This window comes from Salmo salar, chromosome 15, assembly GCF_965601325.2.
Source record: "Salmo salar chromosome 15, fSalSal1, whole genome shotgun sequence".
Lineage (NCBI taxonomy): Eukaryota > Metazoa > Chordata > Actinopteri > Salmoniformes > Salmonidae > Salmo > Salmo salar.
The window spans coordinates 104305374-104325000 of NC_138305.1; the positions used below are offsets into that span (position 1 = coordinate 104305374).

A 19627-nucleotide genomic window follows, 5' to 3' on the forward strand; every position below is an offset into this window, starting at 1 on the left:
GTCCCCATCCATCTCCACTGACAAGTAGATACCATACCAATCTGGCTAAACTCAGTCTATCTGCTTTATGTCATCCTCTATTGTCCTGATGGATGTCATGGTGGTGGGGGCTGATGGATGTGGATGTCATGGTGGTGGGGGCAGATGGATGTGGATGTCATGGTGGTGGGGGCTGATGGATGTGGATGTCATGGTGGTGGGGGCTGATGGATGTGGATGTCATGGTGGTGGGGGCTGATGGATGTCATGGTGGTGGGGGCTGATGGGATGTCATGGTAGTGCGGGCTGATGGGTGTCATGGTGGTGGGGGCTGATGGATGTCATGGTGGTGGGGGCTGATGGATATCATGGTGGTGGGGGCTGATGGGTGTCATGGTGGTGGGGGCTGATGGATGTCATGGTGGTGGGGGCTGATGGATGTGGATGTCATGGTAGTGGGGGCTGATGGGATGTCATGGTAGTGGGGGCTGATGGATGTGGTTGTCATGGTGGTGGGGGCTGATGGATGGGGATATCATGATGGTGGGGGCTGATGGATGTCATGGTGGTGGGGGCTGATGGTTGTCATGGTGGTGGGGGCTGATGGATGTGGATGTCATGGTGGTGGGGACTGATGGTTGTCATGGTGGTGGGGGCTGATGGGTGTCATGGTGGTGGGGCTGTTGGTTGTCATGGTGGTGGGGGCTGATGGATGTCATGGTGGTGGGGGCTGATGGATATTATGGTGGTGGGGCTGATGGATATGGATGTCATGGTGGTGGGGGCTGATGGATGTCATGGTGGTGGGGGCTGATGGTTGTCATGGTGGTGGGGGCTGATGGTTGTCATGGTGGTGGGGGATGATGGATGTGGATGTCATGGTGGTGGGGGCTGATGGATGTCATGGTGGTGGGGGCTGATGGATATCATGGTGGTGGGGCTGATGGATATCATGGTGGTGGGGCTGATGGATGTGGATGTCATGGTGGTGGGGGCTGATGGATATCATGGTGGTGGGGCTGATGGATGTGGATGTCATGGTGGTGGGGGCTGATGGTTGTCATGGTGGTGGGGGCTGATGTTTGTCATGGTGGTGGGGGATGATGGCTGTGGATGTCATGGTGGTGGGGGCTGATGGATGTCATGGTGGTGGGGGCTGATGGATGTGGATGTCATGGTGGTGGGAGCTGATGGATGTCATGGTGGTGGGGGCTGATGGATGTCATGGTGGTGGGGGCTGATGGATGTGGATGTCATGATGGTGGGGGCTGATGGGATGTCATGGTGGTGGGGGCTGATGGGTGTCATGGGGGTGGGGGCTGATGGATGTCATGGTGGTGGGGGCTGATGGATGTCATGGTAGTGGGGGCTGATGGATGTCATGGTGGTGGGGGCTGATGGATGTGGATGTCATGGTAATGGGGGCTGATGGGTGTCATGGTGGTGGGGGCTGATGGATGTCATGGTAGTGAGGGCTGATGGATGTGGATGTCATGGTGGTGGGGGCTGATAGGATGTCATGATAGTGGGGGCTGATGGATGTGGATGTCACGGTAGTGGGGGCTGATGGATGTGGATGTAATGGTGGTGGGGGCTGATGGATGTGGATGTCATGGTGGTGGGGGCTGATGGGTGTCATGGTGGTGGGGGCTGATGGATGTGGATGTCATGGTAGTGGGGGCTGATGGATGTCATGGTAGTGGGGGCTGATGGATGTGGATGTAATGGTGGTGGGGGCTGATGGATGTGGATGTCATGGTAGTGGGGGCTGATGGATGTCATGGTGGTGGGGGCTGATGGATGTCATGGTGGTGGGGGCTGATGGTTGTCATGGTGGTGGGGGCTGATGGGATGTCATGGTAGTGGGGGCTGATGGTTGTCATGGTGGTGGGGGCTGATGGTTGTCATGGTGGTGGGGGCTGATGGGATGTCATAGTGGTGGGGGCTGATGGGTGTCATGGTGGTGGAGGCTGATGGATGTCATGGTGGTGGGGGCTGAAGGATGTGGATATCATGATGGTGGGGGCTGATGGGATACAATGGTGATGGGGGCTGATGGATGTCTTGGTGGTGGGGGCTGATGGATGTCATGGTGGTGGGGACTGATGGATGTCATGGTGGTGGGGACTGATGGATGTCATGGTGGTGGGGGCTGATGGATGTGGATGTCATGGTGGTGGGGGCTGATGGATGTCATAGTGGTGGGGGCTGATGGATGTCATGGTGGTGAGGGCTGATGGATGTCATGGTGGTGGGGGCTGATGGATGTCATGGTGGTGGGGGCTGATGGGATGTCATGGTGGTGGGGGCTGATGGGTGTCATGGTGGTGGGGGCTGATGGGTGTCATGGTGATGGGGGCTGATGGATATCCTGGTGGTGTGGGCTGATGGATGTCATGGTGGTGGGGGCTGATGGATGTCATGGTGGTGGGGGCTGAAGGATATCCTGGTGGTGTGGGCTGATGGATGTCATGGTGGTGGGGGCTGATGGATGTGGATGTCATGGTGATGGGGGCTGATGGATATCCTGGTGGTGTGGGCTGATGGATGTCATGGTGGTGTGGGCTGATGGATGTCCTGGTGGTGTGGGCTGATGGATGTCATGGTGGTGTGGGCTGATGGATGTCCTGGTGGTGGGGGCTGATGGATGTCATGGTGGTGGGGGCTGATGGGTGTCATGGTGGTGGGGGCTGATGGATGTCATGGTGATGGGGCTGATGGATATCCTGGTGGTGTGGGCTGATGGATATCACGGTGGTGGGGGCTGATGGATGTGGATGTCATGGTAATGGGGGCTGATGGGTGTCATGGTGGTGGGGCTGATGGTTGTCATGGTGGTGGGGGCTGATGGATGTCATGGTGGTGGGGGCTGATGGATGTCATGGTGGTGGGGGCTGATGGTTGTCATGGTGGTGGGGGCTGATGGTTGTCATGGTGGTGGGGGATGATGGATGTGGATGTCATGGTGGTGGGGGCTGATGGATGTCATGGTGGTGGGGGCTGATTGATATCATGGTGGTGGGGGTGATGGATGTGGATGTCATGGTGGTGGGGGCTGAAGGATGTCATGGTGGTGGGGGCTGATGGTTGTCATGGTGGTGGGGGCTGATGTTTGTCATGGTGGTGGGGGATGATGGCTGTGGATGTCATGGTGGTAGGGGCTGATGGATGTCATGGTGGTGGGGGCTGATGGATGTGGATGTCATGGTGGTGGGAGCTGATGGATGTCATGGTGGTGGGAGCTGATGGATGTCATGGTGGTGGGGGCTGATGGATGTGGGTGTCATGGTGGTGGGAGCTGATGGATGTCATGGTGGTGGGGGCTGATGGATGTCATGGTAGTGGGGGCTGATGGATGTCATGGTGGTGGGGGCTGATGGATGTGGATGTCATGGTAGTGGGGGCTGATGGGTGTCATTGTGGTGGGGGCTGATGGATGTGGATGTCATGGTAGTGGGGGCTGATGGATGTTATGGTGGTGGGGGCTGATAGGATGTCATGATGGTGGGGGCTGATGGGATGTCATGGTAGTGGGGGCTGATGGTTGTCATGGTGGTGGGGGCTGATGGGATGTCATGGTAGTGGGGGCTGATGGGATGTCATGGTAGTGGGGGCTAATGGTTGTCATGGTGGTGGGGGCTGATGGTTGTCATGGTGGTGGGGGCTGATGGATGTCATGGTAGTGGGGGCTGATGGATGTCATGGTGGTGGGGGCTGATGGATGTGGATGTCATGGTAGTGGGGGCTGATGGGTGTCATTGTGGTGGGGGCTGGTGGATGTGGATGTCATGGTGGTGGGGGCTGATGGATGTCATGGTGGTGGGGGCTGATGGATGTGGATGTCATGGTAATGGGGGCTGATGGGTGTCATGGTGGTGGGGGCTGATGGATGTCATGGTAGTGAGGGCTGATGGATGTGGATGTCATGGTGGTGGGGGCTGATAGGATGTCATGATAGTGGGGGCTGATGGATGTGGATGTCACGGTAGTGGGGGCTGATGGATGTGGATGTAATGGTGGTGGGGGCTGATGGATGTGGATGTCATGGTGGTGGGGGCTGATGGGTGTCATGGTGGTGGGGGCTGATGGATGTGGATGTCATGGTAGTGGGGGCTGATGGATGTCATGGTAGTGGGGGCTGATGGATGTGGATGTAATGGTGGTGGGGGCTGATGGATGTGGATGTCATGGTAGTGGGGGCTGATGGATGTCATGGTGGTGGGGGCTGATGGATGTCATGGTAGTGAGGGCTGATGGATGTGGATGTCATGGTGGTGGGGGCTGATAGGATGTCATGGTGGTGGGGGCTGATAGGATGTCATGATGGTGGGGGCTGATGGGATGTCATGGTGGTGGGGGCTGATGGTTGTCATGGTGGTGGGGGCTGATGGGATGTCATGGAAGTGGGGGCTGATGGTTGTCATGGTGGTGGGGGCTGATGGTTGTCATGGTGGTGGGGGCTGATGGGATGTCATAGTGGTGGGGGCTGATGGGTGTCATGGTGGTGGAGGCTGATGGATGTCATGGTGGTGGGGGCTGAAGGATGTGGATATCATGATGGTGGGGGCTGATGGGATACAATGGTGATGGGGGCTGATGGATGTCTTGGTGGTGGGGGCTGATGGATGTCATGGTGGTGGGGACTGATGGATGTCATGGTGGTGGGGACTGATGGATGTCATGGTGGTGGGGGCTGATGGATGTGGATGTCATGGTGGTGGGGGCTGATGGGATGTCATGGTGATGGGGGCTGATGAATGTCATAGTGGTGGGGGCTGATGGATGTCATGGTGGTGAGGGCTGATGGATGTCATGGTGGTGGGGGCTGATGGATGTCATGGTGGTGGGGGCTGATGGGATGTCATGGTGGTGGGGGCTGATGGGTGTCATGGTGGTGGGGGCTGATGGGTGTCATGGTGATGGGGGCTGATGGATATCCTGGTGGTGTGGGCTGATGGATGTCATGGTGGTGGGGGCTGATGGATGTCATGGTGGTGGGGGCTGAAGGATATCCTGGTGGTGTGGGCTGATGGATGTCATGGTGGTGGGGGCTGATGGATGTGGATGTCATGGTGATGGGGGCTGATGGATATCCTGGTGGTGTGGGCTGATGGATGTCATGGTGGTGTGGGCTGATGGATGTCCTGGTGGTGTGGGCTGATGGATGTCATGGTGGTGTGGGCTGATGGATGTCCTGGTGGTGGGGGCTGATGGATGTCATGGTGGTGGGGGCTGATGGGTGTCACGGTGGTGGGGGCTGATGGATGTCATGGTGATGGGGCTGATGGATATCCTGGTGGTGTGGGCTGATGGATATCACGGTGGTGGGGGCTGATGGATGTGGATGTCATGGTAATGGGGGCTGATGGGTGTCATGGTGGTGGGGCTGATGGTTGTCATGGTGGTGGGGGCTGATGGATGTCATGGTGGTGGGGGCTGATGGATATCATGGTGGTGGGGGCTGATGGTTGTCATGGTGGTGGGGGCTGATGGTTGTCATGGTGGTGGGGGATGATGGATGTGGATGTCATGGTGGTGGGGGCTGATGGATGTCATGGTGGTGGGGGCTGATTGATATCATGGTGGTGGGGGTGATGGATGTGGATGTCATGGTGGTGGGGGCTGAAGGATGTCATGGTGGTGGGGGCTGATGGTTGTCATGGTGGTGGGGGCTGATGTTTGTCATGGTGGTGGGGGATGATGGCTGTGGATGTCATCGTGGTAGGGGCTGATGGATGTCATGGTGGTGGGGGCTGATGGATGTGGGTGTCATGGTGGTGGGAGCTGATGGATGTCATGGTGGTGGGGGCTGATGGATGTAATGGTGGTGGGGGCTGATGGATGTGGATGTCATGATGGTGGGGGCTGATGGGATGTCATGGTGGTGGGGGCTGATGGGTGTCATGGTGGTGGGGTCTGATGGATGTCATGGTGGTGGGGGCTGATGGATGTCATGGTAGTGGGGGCTGATGGATGTCATGGTGGTGGGGGCTGATGGATGTGGATGTCATGGTAGTGGGGGCTGATGGGTGTCATTGTGGTGGGGGCTGGTGGATGTCATGGTAGTGGGGGCTGATGGATGTCATGGTGGTGGGGGCTGATAGGATGTCATGATGGTGGGGGCTGATGGGATGTCATGGTGGTGGGGGCTGATGGTTGTCATGGTGGTGGGGGCTGATGGGATGTCATGGTAGTGGGGGCTGATGGGATGTCATGGTAGTGGGGGCTGATGGTTGTCATGGTGGTGGGGGCTGATGGTTGTCATGGTGGTGGGGGCTGATGGGATGTCATAGTGGTGGGGGCTGATGGGTGTCATGGTGGTGGGGGCTGATGGATGTCATGGTGGTGGGGGCTGATGGATGTCTTGGTGGTGGGGGCTGATGGATGTCATGGTGGTGGGGACTGATGGATGTCATGGTGGTGGGGGCTGATGGATGTGGATGTCATGGTGGTGGGGCTGATGGGATGTCATGGTGATGGGGGCTGATGGATGTCATGGTGGTGGGGGCTGATGGATGTCATGGTGGTGGGGGCTGATGGATGTCATGGTGGTGGGGGCTGATGGATGTCATGGTGGTGGGGGCTGATGGGATGTCATGGTGGTGGGGGCTGATGGGTGTCATGGTGGTGGGGGCTGATGGGTGTCATGGTGATGGGGGCTGATGGATATCCTGGTGGTGTGGGCTGATGGATGTCATGGTGGTGGGGGCTGATGGATGTCATGGTGGTGGGGGCTGAAGGATATCCTGGTGGTGTGGGCTGATGGATGTCATGGTGGTGTTGGCTGATGGATGTGGATGTCATGGTGATGGGGGCTGATGGATATCCTGGTGGTGTGGGCTGATGGATGTCCTGGTGGTGTGGGCTGATGAATGTCATGGTGGTGTGGGCTGATGGATGTCCTGGTGGTGGGAGCTGATGGATGTCATGGTTGTGGGGGCTGATGGATATCCTGGTGGTGTGGGCTGATGGATGTCATGGTGGTGTGGGCTGATGGATGTCACGGTGGTGGGGGCTGATGGGTGTCACGGTGGTGGGGGCTGATGGATGTCATGGTGATGGGGCTGATGGATATCCTGGTGTTGTGGGCTGATGGATATCACGGTGGTGGGGGCTGATGGATGTAGATGTCATGGTGATGGGGGCTGATGGATATCCTGGTGATGGGGGCTGATGGATGTCATGGTGGTGGGGGCTGATGTGGTTTCAGAGGGAAATGGAATGGTTGGATGTGTTATTTTTTTATAGAGGAAGCTAGTGTATATTGGGTAGTTACTTTTGAAGCCGCCATCTGGACATTGTATTTAGGACCGTGTCTGTACACAGATTGTGATAAAGCCTTGTTCTAGTGGGAGGCTAGGCCTATGTGATAAAGCCTTGTTCAAGTGGAAGTCTAGGCCTATGTGATAAAGCCTTGTTCAAGTGGAAGTCTAGGCCTATGTGATCAAGCCTTGTTCAAGTGGAAGTCTAGGCCTATGTGATCAAGCCTTGTTCAAGTGGGAGCCTAGGCCTATGTGATCAAGCCTTGTTCAAGTGGGAGGCTAGGCCTATGTGATCAAGCCTTGTTCTAAGTGGGAGCCTAGACCTATGTGATCAAGCCTTGTTCTAGTGGGAGCCTAGGCCTATGTGATCAAGCCTTGTTCTAGTGGGAGGCTAGGCCTATGTGATCAAGCCTTGTTCTAGTGGGAGCCTAGACCTATGTGATCAACCCTTGTTCTAGTGGGAGCCTGGGCCTATGTGATCAAGCCTTGTTCTTGTGGGAGCCTGGGCCTATGTGATCAAGCCTTGTTCTAGTGGGAGCCTGGGCCTATGTGATCAAGCCTTGTTCTTGTGGGAGCCTGGGCCTATGTGATCAAGCCTTGTTCTTGTGGGAGCCTGGGCCTATGTGATCAAGCCTTGTTCTTGTGGGAGCCTGGGCCTATGTGATCAAGCCTTGTTCTTGTGGGAGCCTGGGCCTATGTGATCAAGCCTTGTTCTTGTGGGAGCCTAGACCTAGGGAAGGAAAACGTGCTGCTATAGTGGATCAGTTCATGTTAGGACACACACACATTCCCAAGTCTGTTAGCTCCTGACCTTACTATTAAAATATCTATGCGCACTATATATTCATGCATTTTTCCTATAACGAAGAGGGTCTTGTAAGTGTGTAAATAAGTGGGTGGTAGCTGACTGGCCTGGACCCATATTCATAAAGCATTTGCAGAATAGGAGTGCTGATCTAGGATCAGGTACCCCCTGTCCATGAGGTTGTGAAACAGAAACAGTTACAGTGATGATGATGATAGCACACTGCTCTATACTAGGCTGGGAGAGGGAGAGTGTCATTGATGACTTTAGTAGCAGGGCTAGTTTCATCCAGGACAGTCATTATTACATAAGACACTGCAGCAGTAGCCCCCGTTGTAAGGCAAAGGTACCCAGATAATTGGAGGGAGGGAGGGAGGGAGGGAGGGAGAGAGAGACTATATATGGAGGAAAGAGAGAGAGAGAAAGTATATATGGAGGAAAAGAGAGAGAATATATGGAGGAAAAGAGAGGATATATGGAGGGAGAGAGAGAGAATAGATGGAGGGAGAGAGAGAATATATGGAGGGAGGGAGAGAGAGAGAGTATATGGAGGAAAATAGAGAAAGAATATATGGAGGAAAAGAGAGAGAATATATGGAGGGAGAGAGAGAGAATATATGGAGGAAAAAGAGAGAGAGGAAGAATGTGTGGCAAGGGGGGAATAGAAGAGAAGTTTTCCAAAACTTTAAATCAAAGACATGTCTTCAAGCCTGCAGAGCGGGAGCCTTTAGATTCCCTTCATCAAAGGACGTGGAGATGGAGGATGACAATACAATGATGAGGGTACGGATGGTATCACTTGTATTTCTCCAAATCCAGACTACTTTATATAATACAGGAGACAGAGCTATGATACTTTAAATAATACAGGAGACAGAGCTTATGATACTTATATAATACACAAGGCAGAGCGATGATACTTTATATAATACAGGAGACAGAGCTATGATACTTTATATAATACAGGAGACAGAGCTATGATACTTTATATAATACAGGAGACAGAGCTATGATACTTTATATAATACAGGAGACAGAGCTATGATACTTTATATAATACAGGAGACAGAGCTATGATACTTTATATAATACAGGAGACAGAGCTATGATACTTTATATACTGCTCAAAAAAATAAAGGGAACACTTATACAACACATCCTAGATCTGAATGAAATAAATAATCTTATTAAATACTTTTTTCTTTACATAGTTGAATGTGCTGACAACAAAATCACACAAAAATAATCAATGGAAATCCAATTTATCAACCCATGGAGGTCTGGATTTGGAGTCACACTCAAAATTAAAGTGGAAAACCACACTACAGGCTGATCCAACTTTGATGTAATGTCCTTAAAACAAGTCAAAATGAGGCTCAGTAGTGTGTGTGGCCTCCACGTGCCTGTATGACCTCCCTACAACGCCTGGGCATGCTCCTGATGAGGTGGCGGATGGTCTCCTGAGGGATCTCCTCCCAGACCTGGACTAAAGCATCCGCCAACTCCTGGACAGTCTGTGGTGCAACGTGGCGTTGGTGGATGGAGCGAGACATGATGTTCCAGATGTGCTCAATTGGATTCAGGTCTGGGGAACGGGCGGGCCAGTCCATAGCATCAATGCCTTCCTCTTGCAGGAACTGCTGACACACTCCAGCCACATGAGGTCTAGCATTGTCTTGCATTAGGAGGAACCCAGGGCCAACCGCACCAGCATATGGTCTCACAATGGGTCTGAGGAGCTCATCTCGGTACCTAATGGCAGTCAGGCTACCTCTGGCGAGCACATGGAGGGCTGTGCGGCCCCCCAAAGAAATGCCACCCCACACCATGACTGACCCACCGCCAAACCGGTCATGCTGGAGGATGTTGCAGGCAGCAGAACGTTCTCCATGGCGTCTCCAGACTCTGTCACGTCTGTCATGTGCTCAGTGTGAACCTGCTTTCATCTGTGAAGAGCACAGGGCGCCAGTGGCGAATTTGGCAATCTTGGTGTTCTCTGGCAAATGCCAAACGTCCTGCACGGTGTTGGGCTGTAAGCACAACCCCCACCTGTGGACGTCGGGCCCTCATACCACCCTCATGGAGTCTGTTTCTGACCGTTTGAGCAGGCACATGCACATTTGTGGCCTGCTGGAGGTCATTTTGCAGGGCTCTGGCAGTGCTTCTCCTGCTCCTCCTTGCACAAAGGCGGAGGTTGCGGTCCTGCTGCTGGGTTGTTGCCCTCCTACGGCCTCCTCCACGTCTCCTGATGTACTGGCCTGTCTCCTGGTAGCGCCTCCATGCTCTGGACACTACGCTGACAGACACAGCAAACCTTCTTGCCACAGCTCGCATTGATGTGCCATCCTGGATGAGCTGCACTACCTGAGCCACTTGTGTGGGTTGTAGACTCCGTCTCATGCTACCACTAGAGTGAAAGCACCGCCAGCATTCAAAAGTGACCAAAACATCAGCCAGGAAGCATAGGAACTGAGAAGTGGTCTGTGGTCCCCACCTGCAGAACCACTCCTTTATTGGGGGTGTCTTGCTAATTGCCTATAATTTCCACCTGTTGTCTATTCCATTTGCACAACAGCATGTGAAATTTATTGTCAATCAGTGTTGCTTCCTAAGTGGACAGTTTGATTTCACAGAAGTGTGATTTACTTGGAGTTACATTGTGTTGTTTAAGTGTTCCCTTTATTATTTTGAGCAGTGTATAATACAGGAGACAGAGCTATGATACTTTATATAATACAGCACACAGAGCTATGATACTTTATATGATACAGGAGACAGAGCTATGATACTTTATATAATACAGCACACAGAGCTATGATACTTTATATGATACAGGAGACAGAGCTATGATACTTTATATGATACAGGAGACAGAGCTATGATACTTTATATAATACAGGAGACAGAGCTATGATACTTTATATAATACAGGAGACAGAGCTATGATACTTTATAAAATACAGCACACAGAGCTATGATACTTTATATAATACAGGACACAGAGCTATGATACTTTATATAATACAGGAGACAGAGCTATGATACTTTATATAATACAGGAGACAGAGCTATGATACTTTATATAATACAGGAGACAGAGCTATGATACTTTATATGATACACAAGGCTATGATACTTTATATGATACAGGAGGCAGAGCTATGATACTTTATATAATACAGGAGATAGAGCTATGATACTTTATATGATACAGGAGGCAGAGCTATGATACTTTATATAATACAGAAGACAGAGCTATGATACTTTATATAATACAGGAGACAGAGCTATGATACTTTATATAATACAGGAGACAGAGCTATGATACTTTATATAATACAGGAGACAGAGCTATGATACTTTATATAATACAGGAGACAGAGCTATGATACTTTATATGATACACAAGGCTATGATACTTTATATGATACAGGAGGCAGAGCTATGATACTTTATATAATACAGGAGACAAAGCTATGATACTTTATATGATACACAAGGCTATGATACTTTATATAATACAGGAGACAGAGCTATGATACTTTATATGATACACAAGGCTATGATACTTTATATAATACAGGAGACAGAGCTATGATAGTTTATATAATACAGGAGACAGAGATATGATACAGGAGGCAGAGATATGATACAGGAGGCAGAGATATGATACAGGACCCTGGTTATGAATAATGGGGTGTAGCTATTAAAGTATGTGCTGACTGTTTCACAATATACTGTATGTTTCCCATACAGCGCAGCGTGCAGTAAGCCATGCAATCTGCCATTGAAGGCATAATCTGGGCACAACAAGGAGGACTTCTGTGCCAAAGTTGCTGGGTCAACAAATGTACATGAGCACAATAGATGACTGTAACTATCAATCATTCTAGTCAGATTTTATCCAAAACTTTTTTTTAGGCTCGATATGAAGGTGTCGGGACAAATGCATGAAATCGTTCATTCTGTTGCCATGGTGTCGTCTTAACAATGGCGTCTTAGAGCTGCTGACTCATTGGCTCATAGCAGTGTGTTGACTGCAGATCAGGGGATCCCACTCTCTCTCTGTGTGTGTGTGTGTGTGTGTGTGTGTGTGTGTGTGTGTGTGTGTGTGTGTGTGTGTGTGTGTGTGTGTGTGTGTGTGTGTGTGTGTGTGTGTGTGTGTGTGTGTGTGTGTGTGTGTGTGTGTGCTAAAACACATAACCACTCTTGCCAACCCCTTAGGGGCAGCATGCTGTAATCGCCACAGCCCTGACAGACGAACAACATTTTTCTTTGCGAAGTTTACTGCTAACCTCTTTTACTTCTGTTATCTTCCACATAGATATGCTTAGGGTTACACAGATGGTTAAGTTAAAATCATTTAAAGGACTGTTGAATTAAGAACAGACTTTGTCAACATGGACAAGGTTAGTGTTTTTTCGTCATGAATCTTGTTCTGGAGGCAGCTCAGTCATAAAATATGATTTATAACCTAACCTTAACCACACTGCTAACCCTAAACCAAACCTTAAATTAACCCAATGTTTTTGATTTCATGAATGTTTACGATATAGCCCATTTTGACTTTGCAGCTAAGGGTAAATCTCTCAGTTGATCAACTCTAACAACATGGCTGGATTCTTCCCACTGTCCTAAACTAGTGCAGGTGCAGTACTTTACCTTTGGTTTGTCGTCAAAGAATTGTGATACTTGTATGGCTTATCTGCATTCTCTCTCTCAATCTACCTCAACACCCCTCTCTCTTTTTCTCTCTCTCTTTCTGTTTTTCTTTCTGTTTGTTTCTCTCTCTCTCTTTTTCTCTCTCTCTTTCTGTTTCTCTCTTCCTCTCTCTCTCTTTCTGTTTCTCTCTTCCTCTCTCTCTCTTTCTGTTTCTCTCTTCCTCTCTCTCTTTCTGTTTCTCTCTTCCTCACTCTCTCTTTCTGTTTCTCTCTTCCTCACTCTCTCTTTCTGTTTCTCTCTTCCTCACTCTCTCTTTCTGTTTCTCTCTTCCTCACTCTCTTTCTGTTTCTCTCTTCCTCACTCTCTTTCTGTTTCTCTCTTCCTCTCTCTCTCTTTCTGTTTCTCTCTTCCTCACTCTCTTTCTGTTTCTCTCTTCCTCACTCTCTCTTTCTGTTTCTCTCTTCCTCTCTCTCTTTCTGTTTCTCTCTTCCTCACTCTCTTTCTGTTTCTCTCTTCCTCACTCTCTCTTTCTGTTTCTCTCTTCCTCTCTCTCTTTCTGTTTCTCTCTTCCTCACTCTCTTTCTGTTTCTCTCTTCCTCACTCTCTCTTTCTGTTTCTCTCTTCCTCACTCTCTCTTTCTGTTTCTCTCTTCCTCTCTCTCTCTTTCTGTTTCTCTCTTCCTCACTCTCTCTTTCTGTTTCTCTCTCTCTCTTTCTGTTTCTCTCTTTCTCTCTCTTTCTGTTTCTCTCTTCCTCTCTCTCTCTTTCTGTTTCTCTCTTCCTCACTCTCTCTTTCTGTTTCTCTCTCTCTCTTTCTGTTTCTCTCTTTCTCTCTCTTTCTGTTTCTCTCTTCCTCTCTCTCTCTTTCTGTTTCTCTCTTCCTCACTCTCTCTTTCTGTTTCTCTCTCTCTCTTTCTGTTTCTCTCTTTCTCTCTCTTTCTGTTTCTCTCTTCCTCTCTCTCTCTTTCTGTTTCTCTCTTCCTCACTCTCTCTTTCTGTTTCTCTCTTTCTCTCTCTTTCTGTTTCTCTCTTCCTCTCTCTCTCTTTCTGTTTCTCTCTTCCTCACTCTCTCTTTCTGTTTCTCTCTTCCTCTTTTTCTCTCTTCCTCTCTTTCTGTTTCTCTCTTTCTGTTTCTGTTTCTCTCTCTCTCTTTCTGTTTCTCTCTTCCTCTCTCTTTCTGTTTCTCTCTTCCTCTCTCTCTCTTTCCTTGCCCATCATCTATACTGGACTGCTGAAAATGGGATGATGCAGCACTAGTCTGCGTCTAGGAGGGACATGTTGTCAGAGGTCAGCTCATCCATGGTCCGTTAGCCCAGAGGAAGTATATGTATTCGTGCATTTGTGTCCCCACAGTGGAGATTAGGTGTTCTGTTCTACTTTGTTCACAGGGCAGACCAGGAGGAAGGTCTCAGGGAGAATTGATCCTCTGAATTGATCCTCTGTTTTTATATTTGCTAGCTGTGGCTAATGTAGGAGCACTCCTTTTAAGAGTGTGCTCCTAATCTCAGCTCGTTACCTGTATAAAAGACACCTTGGAGACAGAAATCTTTCTGATTGAGAGGGGGTCAAATACTTATTTCCCTCATTAAAATGCAAATCAATTTATAACATTTTTTACATGCGTTTTTCTGGATTTCTTTGTTGTTATTCTGTCTCTCACTGTTCAATTAAACCTACCATTAAAATTATAGACTGATCATTTCTTTGTCAGTGTGGAAACGTACAAAATCAGCAGGGGATCAAATACTTTTTTCCCTCACTGTATATACTATAACTTATGTCTTTTGTTCTTTCTGACATTGGTGAAGAATGATCAGAAATGACCTCACTGCCTCGTGAGTGGTGCAGTGGTCTAAGGCTCTGCATCACACTGCTGGCTGTGCCACTAGAGATTCTGGGTTCAAGTCCAGGCTCTGTCGCAGCTGGCCGCGACTGGGAGACACATGGGGCGGCGCACAATTGTCCCAGCGTCGTCCGGGTTAGGGGAGGGTTTGTCCGGCAGGGATGTACTTGTCCCATCGCGCACTACATTTACATTACATTTTAGTCATTTAGCAGACGCACTTATCCAGAGCGACTTACAGTAGTGAATGCATACATTTCATACCATGCATTTTTTTTTGTACTGGCCCCCCGTGGGAATCGAACCCACAACCCTGGAGTTGCACACACCATGCTGGCGTTGCAAACACCATGCTCTACCAACTGAGCCAATTGAGCCACAGGGAAGGCCCTAGCGACTCCTGTGGCGGGCCGGGCGCAGTGAATGCTGACACATTCGCCAGGTACACAGTGTTTCCTCCGACACATTGCTGTGGCTGGCTTCCGGGTTAGGTGGGCATTGTGTCAAGAAGCAGTGTGGCTTGGTTGGGTTGTGTTTCGGAGGACGCACGGCTCTCGACCTTCGCCTCTCCCGAGTCCGTACAGGAGTTGCATCGATGAGACAAGACTGTTACTACCAATTGGATACCACAAAATTGGGGAGAAAACGGGGTAAAAAAAGAAAGAAAGAAATGATCTCTCTAATGATTGATAATGACATGGCCCTGCTCTTCGGCTGTCTCATCACCGGGTCACCCTCGTCGGACTGCCAGATGGTGAAGCGTGATTCATCACTCCAGAGAACACTTTTCCACTGATTCAGTGTCCAATGGCAGTGAGCTTTAAACTACTCCAGCCAACGCTTGGCATTGAGCATGGTGATCTTAGGCTTGTGTTGCTCGGCCATGGAAACTAATTTCATGAGGCTCCCGACTAACATTTCTTGGGCTGATGTTGCTTCTAGAGGCAGTTTGGAACTCGGTAGTGAGTGTTGCAACTGAGGACAGATGATTTTTACGAGCTTCAGCACTCGGCGGTCCCGTTCTGTGAGCTTGTGTGGCCTACCACTTCGCGGCTGAGACGATGTTGCTCTTAGACAATAACAGACCTTAGAGTTGACCGGAGCAGCTCCAGCAGGGAAGAAATTTGACAAACTGACTTGTTGGAAAGGTGGCATCCTATGATAGTGCCACATTGAAAGTCACTGAGCTCTTCAGTAAGCCATTTTACTGTCAATGTTTGTCTATGGAGATTGCATGGCTGTGTGTTTGATTTTATACACCTGTCAGCAACGGGTGTGGCTGAAATAGAAGGATCCACTAATTTGAAGGGGTGTCCACATACTTGTAGTGTAGCTCCTATGTTAACCGTGACCCAGTGCATACAGGATACCATATGCAGCAGATGCAGTAGTGAACCTTTCGGACAGCCGTAACAAACCGATGGACATCCTGGTTCGCCTGCTTGATGCCACAGTTGCGTTGTGATGCGACCCTGGCTTATGGCTTCTGTCAGACGGCACCAGTGACACTCACCGTGACTCAAGTCTCATTTGTTGTGTTCACATCGTCTACCCTTATCCTTTAGACAAGTGTTACTGTTTATATGGGACCCTAATGACCCCAACAGGCTGGTCATTAGATTTGAGGTGCCCTATGAGCACACAACATTGAAAAGATGTTATAAAGTTATATTGGTTGAATACGCTTTCAACCAATTTTGCTCACTGGATAACTTTGTTTTCACGCACAAAGGCACACTCGCCTCGTTTGGGAGTCCATTTGACTAAAGGGACTGTATTTCTAAGTCTTGAAAAAACTGAGGGAGAGTTTAAATGAATGAAATGATTGCCAAACTCCACCTACATTATCTATACTAGTAACTACTGCCTATTGTGCAGTGTCATGGCTTCTGGTTTGGCTGATGTGGGAAAAATCCTAGCTTGAATATACATGTAGCCAGTTGAGCATTTTTTGGCATTGCATCGTTTGACTTACATATAGTCAAATATGCCTGCTGCAGTTTACCAGAGAGAAGAAGAGAGGGGGATGAAGAGAGAGAGACCAACCGACAGCGAGACAGAGAGATTAGAGGGGGATCCTATGCCCATATCAAGCTGAGTCGGAGGCCCTCGGTCAACCAAACTTGCTGATGTCGGACATGTGGTAGGTAGTTCAGTAATTTGTGTGTTGTGTGGTAGGAAAAGCAATGGCCATGTTAGTAGTATGATTCTCCCAAATGGTTTAGTACACCTAATTCAACTCATGCTGGGATATGACTTCAGAAAAACTGGCAAACTGTCAGTTTCATGTAACAACATCATGTTGCTGGAGATGAATGTCATAGTGAATCATATTTGACATCATCATCATATTTGACATCATCATTACTGTAGTGAACACGATGGGAGACAGAGAGCTGGTTTCAAGCGCAGGGCGCCGCAGGTGTTTATTTGTAAAGGAACACAGGAGGAGGCAGGTAGCTGGGTCCAGGGCCAGGCACAAGGTCATACACAGGCGGTCCAAAAAGGCAACAGTACAGGCAGGGAAAAGGCTAGTCACGTCGTCCGGGAAATCAGACAATAGGTTGATAACAGGAAATCTGATAGGCTAAAGTACAGGCAGGGAATAGGCAAAAGGCGTCGTTAGTGAGGCAGGCCAAAACTATCATACACGGGAGGATTCAATTACAGGAAAAACAGAGCTCCAAATAGAAGTGTGTCACAAAACAAATAATACCTCACAATGATGGGGTGCAAAGAACTGAACTAAATAGTGTGTGATAATGACATATATGTGTGTGAACAGGTGATCAGAATTCAGGTGATTGGGATCTGGAGCGTGAGCTGCATTTAGGGGATCTATGTGTTTGAGAGTGGGAGCTGGAAAGTGGGCTGCGTTTAGGGGATCTATGTGTTTGAGAGTGGGAGTTGGAAAGTGGGCTGCGTTTAGGGGATCTATGTGTTTGAGAGTGGGAGCTGGGAAGTGGGCTGCGTTTAGGGGATCTATGTGTTTGAGAGTGGGAGCTGGAAAGTGGGCTGGAAAGTGAGCTGGAAAGTGAGCTGCGTTTAGGGGATCCACAGTTGAAGTCGGAAGTTTACATACACTTAGGTTGGAGTCATTAAAACTTGATTTTCAACCACTCCACAAATTTCTACTTTGTGCATGACAGAAGTAATTTTTCCAACAATTGTTTACAGACAGATTATTTCACTTATAATTAACTCTATCACAATTCCAGTGTGTCAGAAGTTTACATACACTAAGTTGACTGTGCCTTTAAACAGATTAGAAAATTCCAGAAAATGATGTGATGGCTCTAGAAGCTTCTGATAAGCTAATTGACATCATTTGAGTCAATTATAGGTGTACCTGTGGATGTATTTCAAGGCCTACCTTCAAACTCAGTGCCTCTTTGCTTGACATCATGGGAAAATCAAAACAAATCAGCCAAGACCTCAGAAACAAAATTGTAGACCTCCACAAGTCTGGTTCATCCTTGGGAGCAGTTTCCAAATGCCTGAAGGTACCACGTTCAACTGTACAAACAATAGTACGCAAGTATAAACACCATGGGACCACGCAGCCGTCATACCGCTCAGGAAGGATAGGCGTTCTGTCTCCTAGAGATGAACGTACTTTGGTGCGAAAAGTGCAAATCAATCCCAGAACAACAGCAAAGGACCTTGTGAAGATTCTGGAGGAAACAGGTACAAAAGTATCTATATTCACAGTAAAACGAGTCCTATATCGACATAACCTGAAAGGCCGCTCAGCAAGGAAGAAGCCACTGCTCCAAAACCGCCATAAAAAAGGAAGACTACGGTTTGCAACTGCATATGGGGACAAAGATTGTGCTTTTTGGAGAAATGTCCTCTGGTCTGATGAATCAAAAATTGAACTGTTTGGCCATTATGACCATCGTTATGTTTGGAGGAAAAAGGGGGAGGCTTGCATGCTGAAGAACGGGGGTGGCAGCATCATGTTGTGGGGGTGCGGATATATTGAAGTAACATCTCAAGACATCAGTCAGGAAGTTAAAGCTTGGTTGCAAATGGGTCTTCCAAATGGACAATGACCCCAAGCATACTTCCAAAGTTGTGGCAAAATGGCTTAAGGACAACAAAGTCAAGGTATTGGAGTGGCCATCACAAACCCCTGACCTCAATCCTGGGCAGACCTGAAAAAGTGTGTGCGTGCAAGGAGGCCTACAAACCTGACTCAGTTACACCAGCTCTGTCAGGAGGAATGGGCCAAGATTCACACAACTTATTGTGGGAAGCTTGTGGAAGGCTACCTGAAACGTTTGACCCAAGTTAAACAATTTAAAGGCAATTCTACCTAATATGAATTAAGTGCATGTAAACTTCTGACCCACTGGGAATGTGATGAAAGAATTAATAGCCAAAATAAATTATTCTCTCTACTATTATTCTGACATTTCACATTCTTAAAATAAAGTGGTGATCCTAACTCACCTAAGACAGGGAATTTTTACTCGGATTAAATGTCAGGAATTGGGAAAAACTGAGTTTAAATGTATTTGGCTAAGGTGTATGTAAACTTCCGACTTCAACTGTACGTGTTTGAGAGTGTGAGTTGGAGGCAGGCTTTACAATTACATCTGACATCGTTATCATCATAAGATCTGACATCGTTATCATCATTTCATCTGACATCATTACATTGTTACCGTCATCATTTTCATTTTCATCATTGCATCTGACATCGTTATCATCATTATCATCATGTCTGACATCATCATCATTACATCTGACATCATTATCATCATTACATCTGACATCATTATTATCATTTTGTCTGACATCATCATCATTACATTTGACATCGTTATGATCTAAAAGTCCAGACTGATCCCAGATCAGCACTCCTACTCTGAGACGCTTGTTACGTAAGGGCCATTGTGCTAAGTCCGTTAATACAGCGTTGTTTATTATGCAGTATTATACAGCGTATTAATAGACCGCTCAGAAGGTATAAATAGCAGCCTGCACCTTTACGCTGTCATCAGGATTCAAGACATTACAGAGATATTAATAAGACCAGGACCTCAAGAGAGACAGGAGGGACAGAATGAAA

General features: G+C 48.7%; 1 protein-coding gene across 3 annotated transcripts in view; it reads left to right on the plus strand.

The window, feature by feature from the left end:
* Positions 1–19627, plus strand: part of LOC106572815 (protein kinase C zeta type) — a 189546-nt gene that overhangs the window by 63676 nt on the left and 106243 nt on the right. The gene's annotated exons all lie outside the window — the stretch shown is intronic.